Here is an 8,517-nt window from a genome sequence, read left to right on the forward strand (position 1 = left end):
AGCATAACCTAAGAATATTGAAGTAGCTTGGCTAGCGTGTTCGTTCAGCTCAGTGCATGTAGTAACCTATCCAGTGCCGACAGACAACAAACCCAAACAGATGGCAAGGCTATGTGTTGACATGGTGGAGCTTTGTGGGACACACTTTTCAGGTAGCGATGGTGCAGTCACTGGGGGTAAACCAGTCACACCAAATGCTATGCATTCTACATTTCTATATGTGAACCACAGAAGGTAGATGTCAAAGTGATAGTTTACTCCAAAACCCCATGCCATCTGTTGTGAAGCTATATGCCTCAGTCCCAAATTCATGGAAAAGAAAGGCACACTATAATTTTTAGACTGTGCCTATACCATGCATTTCCGGTTGAGACATATACCTGGATCTTCACAACAATACTACCCAGCATTAAACCACTTTTGCAATCATCTGACAAACTTTGGTTTTGGAGTGACATATCACTTACCTTTTGTGTAGCTATGTGGTTTGTGACATAATGTATATATTCCATGCAGAGTTATGTTTGGAGGTACAGTGCTACCTTGATGCGTGGTGTTCCAAATGAGACAGTGTAGGGCCTACACTTTGCAAATTCAATTCTGCAAACAAAGAATGTCATGACATATCGTGACAATGTGGCCTTGGAAAGCATTCCATGGTTGCAAAGAGTTTTTTCTTTACATTTGGCCAATATCACGGGAAATTATGTGATTTTGGGCCCTCTATAACAATGACTCATTTCTTGTGTAACATTGAGCAGCCGCTTCAAGGCTACATGTCATTTCTTCATCTTCAGAATTGAATCAAAAGAGCCTTTCTTTATTGTTTCCTTAGATGGGCAGCAGCCATGGTGGCCTCTTCTGGGTACCTTGGCACAGCCTTTTAGCCAGCATGCAACAGCCTCTTGCAAAGGAAATACTGTTGTCAGGCTGGTCCGACCAGTCCCGAGTTTCAGCGCCCTTTTCCCATAAGAGAACAATACACTCTGTCTGCAGGACCCACTGCTATCTTTCAGCGAAAGGGAAATGGCTGAGAAAGAGAATCTGCAGTGTTTGGTACAGATGTTTGTGGCTGTGACTGTGACTGCAACTGAACTTGCATCTAAAGTAGCATCAGAATATGAAATGGGAACAAACACAAACAAAATGGTGGGAACAGTCCTAAAGCTGTATTTGGAATCTGGATCACCTGACAAGATTGCTTTGTGAAATCATATGTGTTGTTTCATATCAGCCTTATACTGTAGCTGTGTAATAGCCTACATTGTTCAAGTCCACTATTTACTTAACTGCCAAGGGTGTCATTATGAATAAGCGTCATGCAGTAGGTTCTGTAACAAGGTGCTTTCTTGAATATGGGATGTGCATGCAATGTGAATTCAGTAACGACAGACAGCAGACTTTAAATATATTTTATTTTAGGCTTTTTTTCCATTTTCCATTCCATTAGTTCTTCAATTCCATGACTTCTTAGCTGCATTTTAGTTCAAATGAAGAACACAAGAAAAGAAACAAAGCAGAGGGGGGAAAGGGGCACAGGAAGTGGTGCAGCCCAAGATGCAAATGTCCATCCTGTCTGAATCTTATCTTGAACTGTTTCATAGATTTCTGTACTGCAGCCTTGTGCTCTAACCAAACAAAAACTCCATTATACATCTGGACTGCGTCACTTGAAAACAAGAAAAAATGAAACAAAACTTTTTGCTGTGTGCCTTCACTATGTCTTCCTCCTCCCTGGTCCTGCTGTTTCAACATAGCACCAATAACCTGTCTGTCTCCCGACCTATTGCATGACTCCAACCATCTGCCTCCTGTGTCTGCATCTGGGTCTTGCCTTGTGTCATGATAGTGTGCTATGATAGAACTGGCCAGAACTGGCCATGACATACCCAGCAGACTTGGACCAGCTCTCCCAGCAGGGAGCCACCATTGGGAGACATCAGGAGTTGCTACAGGGCCTTTTGGAAGGGCTCAGTTCCTTGAAGGAACGTCACGACCATGGGTTAAATGCTATTATGGAGCAAAAAACCTGTGGAAAGTTTGTACAGCCTATTCCGACTCTCGGTGAACCCCGCTTACCTCCTCCAGAGCGATATTCGGGGAATCCTGGTACCTGCCGGGGCTTTCTTTTTCAGTGCTCGCTTATTCTTGAGCTTCAGCCATCTTTGTTTTCTATAGCCCGATCGAAGATAGCTTATATAACTACGCTAATGTCGGGAAGGGCGCTCTTCTGAGCTGCGGCAGATTGGGAACAACAATCTGAAATTTAATGGCATTTGGAGGAATTCATGGCAGAGGTGAGAAAAGTTTTTGAGACTCCGGTATCCGGGTGAAAGGCGGCCAGCAAACTGCTTGACTTACGTCAAACCTCCCGCAGTGTGGCAGACTACGTGGTGAACTTTCGCACGTTGGCCGCCGAGAGTGCCTGGAATCAGGAGTCTCTTTTCGATACTTTTCTGCACAGATTATCTGAGGAGGTTAAGGATGAGCTAGCTGCTCGGGATCTGCTGGTGTACCTTGACTTCCTTAACCATTAAAATTGATGGATGCCTAAGGGAACGCAAGAGTGCGAGGAGGTCTGTCTCGGGCACACTTGTGCACCCAATATGGCTCGTTCACCTCCAGTGGAATCCATACGTTTCCGAAGGAAGCTCTTTCGAGAGGAGTCGAAACCACCTAAGCTCTCTCGTGAATCTACGACGGGTGAGTTGGATACTCCTGAGCCTCTGCAGTTGGGATGAACTAGGCTATCAGTTTGGGAGCGCTCATGGAGGATGAACAGTAACTGTTGTCTGTACTGTGGAGGGGCAGGGCATTTTATAGCTATCTGCCCTATTAGGAAACCCTTGTCTTTAGTGGGTACCAGTACTATGGTGAGTCAGACTGGGAGTTCCCTAATTCCCATCACCCGTATACCCGTTTTGCTCTTGTGCCATGGGGAGACCAATCTAAGTCTCTCCGAGTGCTCATTGATTCTGGGGCTGATGAAAATCTTATGGATGCCTCGATAGCTTCGGAGCTTGGTATTCCCACTCATCCTCTCTCTGTGCCCATGGATGCTAGGGCTCTGGACAGCCGCTCTATAGCCCATAGTACTGTGCCCGTTCAATTACGGGTTTTTGGTAACCACAATGAAACAATTCAGTTCCTCCTCATCTCCAGACGTTCCGGTTGTTTTGGGATTTTCCTGGCTTCAAAAGCACAATCCTATTAATGATTGGACCACAAGCTCCATCCTGGTTTGGAGCCCAGTTTGCCATTCCCACTGCCTTCAAGCAACACAGCCTTCCTCAAGTCATCTTCCTCAGGATGTTAGCAAGACTGTGGATGTCTCTGCTTCCCCACAGAATACCATGACCTCCTGGAAGTGTTCAGTAAGGCACGTGCTACTTCCCTCCCCCGCACCATCCTTATGATTGTGCCATTGATCTTCTCCCAGGTACTACACCACCTCGGGGTCGATTGTTTTCTCTGTCTGGTCCAGAGACCAAAGCTATGGAGTAATACAAAGAGGAGTCTCTGGCCACTGGGGCCGTCTGTCCGTCTGCATCTCCTGCTGGTGCAAGGTTTTCATTTGTAGAGAAGAAGGACAAGACTCTGCGTCCATGCATTGACTACCGGGGACTTAATGACATTACTGTAAAGAATCGTTATCCCCTACCTCTCCTCGGCATTTGAACCTCTCCAGGGGGTCACCATATTTTACAAGTTGGACCTTCGAAATGCCTACCACCTGGTTCGGATACGCGAGGGGATCAGTGGAAGACAGCCTTCAACACAGCCAGTGAACATTATGACTACCAGGTCATGCCATTTGGACTCACCACTGTTTTCCAGGCTTTGGTTTATGATGTGCTTCGGGACATGCTAAACCGGTTTGTGTTTGTCTACCTTGACGACATCCTGTTTTTTTCCCGATCTGCACAATAACATGTTCTTCATGTCAGAAAGGTCCTTCAGTGCCTCCTGGAGAAACAACTCCTCCTGAAAGCTGAGAAGTGTGAATTCTACCACAGTATCACCTTTCTGGGATATGTCATTGCTGAGGGCAATGTTCAGATGGATCCTGGAGAGGTGAAAGCAGTGGTGGATTGGCCTCAACCAACGCCCAGGGTGCCATTTCTACAGCACCCTGGCGGCTCCCCTCTCGGCACTCACCTCTCCCAGGGTACCGTTCAAATTGTCTCCAGCTGTCGACAAAGCCTTTGTGGACCTGAAGCATCGGTTCACAACAGCACCCATCCTCATCCATCCGGACCCCTTGTGTCAATTTGTGGTGGAAGTGGGGGCTTCAGATGTTAGAGTGGGGGCCATCATGTCCCAGCGATCTGCCCAGGATCAGAAGTTTCCTCCCTGTGCCTTCCTGTCCCATTGTCTCAATCCTGCTGAAAGGAACTACGGTGTTGGCAACCGAGAACTCCTGGTGGTCAAGATGGCGTTGAAAGAGTGGAGGCACTGGCTGGAAGGAGCAGAACATCCATTCCTGGTCTGGACCGACCATAAAAACCTGGAATATCTCCACACAGCCAAGCGCCTCAACTCCAGGCGGATTTAACTTCACCATCTCCTACTGCCCAGGGTCAAAGAATGTGAAGCACGACGCACTCTCCCGCCTATACAGTTCCTCTGCCACACCCTCGACCTACCTCATGCCTTGCTGCCACTGTGGATTGGGGTATTGAGAACCCGAGGCACAACGCTCCCAGCCTGGACCTGAAGGGGGCCCGGCTAACCTGCTGTTTCTCCCTAATCCAGTCTGATCCTGGGTCCTGGAATGGGCTCATTCCTCCAGGCTGACCTGTCATCCAGGGTCCCGTCACACACTAGCCTTCCTTCAACAACGTTTCTGGTGGCCCACAATGGTCCCTGATGACTCTGCCTTCGTCACCGCATGCACTGTGTGTGCTCAAAACAAGACTCCACGGCAAGCTCCTTCTGGCCTCCTGCTGCCACTATCAGTTCCTCATCGTCCCTGGTCTCATATATCTCTGGACTTTGTCACTGGGCTCCCTCCGTCTGATGGCAACACTGTCATTCTGATGTTAGTTGACCGGTTCTACAAGGCTGCCCATTTCATCCCTCTCCCCAAACTACCTTCTGCCAAGGAAACGGCCAGCTTATGGTGCTGCATGACTTCCGGATCCATGGACTCCGATCGGGGACCTTCGTTCTCGTCTCAGTTCTGGAAGGCATTCTGCACCCTTATTGGGTTGTCGGCCAGCCTGTTATCCGGATTCCATCCCCAAACTAACGGTCGGTTGGAGCGAGCCAATTAAGACCTGGAGACCAACTTAATGTGCCTGGTCTCAACCAACCCCACTACCTGTAGCCATCAACTGGTCTGGGTGGAGTATGCCCAGAACACTCTTCCCAGTTCTGCCAAGGGACTCTCCCCTTTCGAGTGCTCCATGGGGTATCAGCCTCTACTCTTCCCTGAACTAGAGCAGGAGGTCAGCGCACCCTCGGCCCAGATGTTTGTCCACCACTGTCGACGTACCTGGAGAAGAGCCAGGGAGGCTGTTCTCAAGACCAACTCCAGGTATCGTCGACAAGTTGACCGTCTCCGGACCCCAGCTCCCCGCTACTGCATTGGGCAGAGGGTATGGCTGTCGACACGGTAGAGTCCCGCAAACTTTCCTCTCATTTCATTGGTCCTTTTCCCATCTTCAGAGTCCTGAGATCCACTGCTGTCCGTCTTGTGTTACCCCGTACCCTCCGTAGTCACCATACCTTCCATGTGAAGGTAGATTAAGCCCGTGTCTCACTGTTCTTTGTCTTGTGTCCCCAGGCCCCCCCCCCCCCCCCATCTGGCCTACACGGTAAAACGACTCCTGGGTGTTCAACCACGGATCAGGGGTTTACAGCACCTGGTTGACTTGGAGGGGTACTGGGTTCCCGCTAGAGACATCCTGGATCCAGCCTGTACATACCTGATATAGCGACTCCGTGGCCACAACATTACATGCAACTTTTTACATGCAACTTTTTTACTTCACACAAGCTAGGACAGGAGCTCCTCAAGAGGAAGCTGATGATGGTAGGAACAGTACGAAACAGGCCTATCAATTCCTCTAAGTTTGTGTTCACGGCCGACACGTCCCTAGTGTCCTACGTGCCAAAGAAAGGCAAACATGTGGTACTCATGAGTACGCTGCTTAGTGATAATCTATGGATTACAATGCCACAAAAGGAGGGATGGACAATTTAGACAAGCTGGTGACTGGCTACAGCTGCAAAAGAAGAACCGTACGCTGGCCACTTGTAATATTCTTCAACATCTTGGACATCTCTGCGTACAACGCATTTGTCATCTGGATGGTGTTGAACCCAGATTGGAACAGAGGGAAGCTCCAATGGAGATGGCTCTTTCTTGAGGAGCTGGGCAAGGCATTGGTAAGATCGCAAATCCAGAGGACACAAAATATCCTAAGGACCCCAGCTTCTGCAGCCATCGTGAGGAGGATTCAGGAGGATGCTGGTGCCCCGCCTGACCCACAGAACCAAAAATTCCAAAACCGGAAATGTGTGTGATGTTGTTGCGTGTGTGTGTCTGACTCTCCTACCTTGGCCTGCTTTAAAACATTTTTTATTTTAACTAGGCAAGTCAGTTAATAACAAATTCTTATTTACAATGATGGCCTACACCAGACAACACTTGGCACCTCTCTATGTGACTCCCAATCACAGCCATTTGTGATAAAGCCTGGATTAGAACCAGGATGTCTGTAGTGACATCTCCAGCACTGAGAGCGCGCCGACAGAGATGGCCAACTCGCTTCGCGTTCCTAGGAAACTATACAATTTTTTGTTTTTTTTAATGTGTTATTTCTTACATTAGTACCCCAGGTCATCTTAGGTTTCATTACATACAGTCGAGAAGAACTACTGAATATAAGAGCAGCGTCAACTCACCATCAGTACGACCAAGAATATGACTTTCGTGAAGCGGATCCTGTGTTCTGACTTTCACCCAGGACAACGGAATGGATCCCAGCCGGCAACCCAAAAAAACGACTTCGTAAAAGAGGGATACGAGGCGGTCTTCTGGTCAGACTCCGGAGACGGGCACATCGTGCACCACTCCCTAGAATTCTTCTCGCCAATGTCTAGTCTCTTGACAACAAGGTTGATGAAATCCGAGCAAGGGTAGCATTCCAGAGGGACATCAGAGACTGTAACGTTCTTTGCTTCACGGAAACATGGCTCACTGGAGAGACGCTATCGGAGTCGGTGCAGCCAGCTGGTTTCTCCACGCATCGCGACAACAGAAACAAACATCTTTCTGGTAAGAAGAGGGGCGGGGGCGTATGCCTTATGGCTAACGAGACGTGGTGTGATCACAAAAACATACAGGAACTCAAATCCTTCTGTTCACCTGATTTAGAATTCCTCACAATCAAATGTCGACCGCATTATCTACCAAGAGAATTCTCTTCGATTATAATCACAGCCGTATATATTCCCCCCCAAGCAGACACATCGATGGCTCTGAACGAACTTTATTTGACTCTTTGCAAACTGGAATCCATACATCATGAGGCTGCATTCATCTTAGCTGGGGATTTTAACAAGGCTAATCTGAAAACAGGACTCCCTAAATTGTATCAGCATATCGATTGCGCAACCAGGGCTGGCAAAACCTTGGATCATTGCTATTCTAAATTCCGCGACGCATATAAGGCCCTGCCCCGCCCTCCTTTCGGAAAAGCTGACCACGACTCCATTTTGTTGATCCCTGCCTACAGACAGAAACTAAACCAAGAAGCTCCCACGCTGAGGTCTGTCCAACGCTAGTCCGACGCTAGTCCGAAAACATTCCCAAACCATAAACCGTGGATTGATGGCAGGATTTGCGTGAAACTGAAAGCTCAAACCACTGCTTTTAATCTGGGCAAGGTGACCGGAAACATGACCGAATACAAACAGTGTAGCTATTCCCTCCGTAAGGCAATCAAACAAGCTAAGCGTCAGTATAGAGACAAAGTAGAATCTCAATTCAACGGCTCAGACACAAGAGGTATGTGGCAGGGTCTACAGTCAATCACAGATTACAAAAAGAAAACCAGCCCCGTCACGGACCAGGATGTCTTGCTCCCAGGCAGACTAAATAATTTTGAGGACAATACAGTGCCACTGACACGGCCTGCAACGAAAACATGCGGACTCTCCTTCACTGCAGCCGAGGTGAGTAAAACATTTAAACGTGTTAACCCTCGCAAGGCTGCAGGCCCAGACGGCATCCCCAGCATGCGCAGACCAGCTGGCTGGTGTGTTTACAGACATATTCAATCAATCCCTATCCCAGTCTGCTGTTCCCACATGCTTCAAGAGGGCCACCATTATTCCTGTTCCCAAGAATGCTATGGTAACTGAGCTAAATGACTACCGCCCCGTAGCACTCACTTCAGTCATCATGAAGTGCTCTGAGAGACTAGTCAAGGACCATATCACCTCCACCCTACCTGACAACCTAGACCCACTCCAATTTGCTTACCGCCCAAATAGGTCCACAGACGA

The sequence above is a fragment of the Oncorhynchus masou genome, chromosome 18 (genome assembly GCF_036934945.1).
Source record: "Oncorhynchus masou masou isolate Uvic2021 chromosome 18, UVic_Omas_1.1, whole genome shotgun sequence".
Classification (NCBI taxonomy): Eukaryota; Metazoa; Chordata; class Actinopteri; order Salmoniformes; family Salmonidae; genus Oncorhynchus; species Oncorhynchus masou.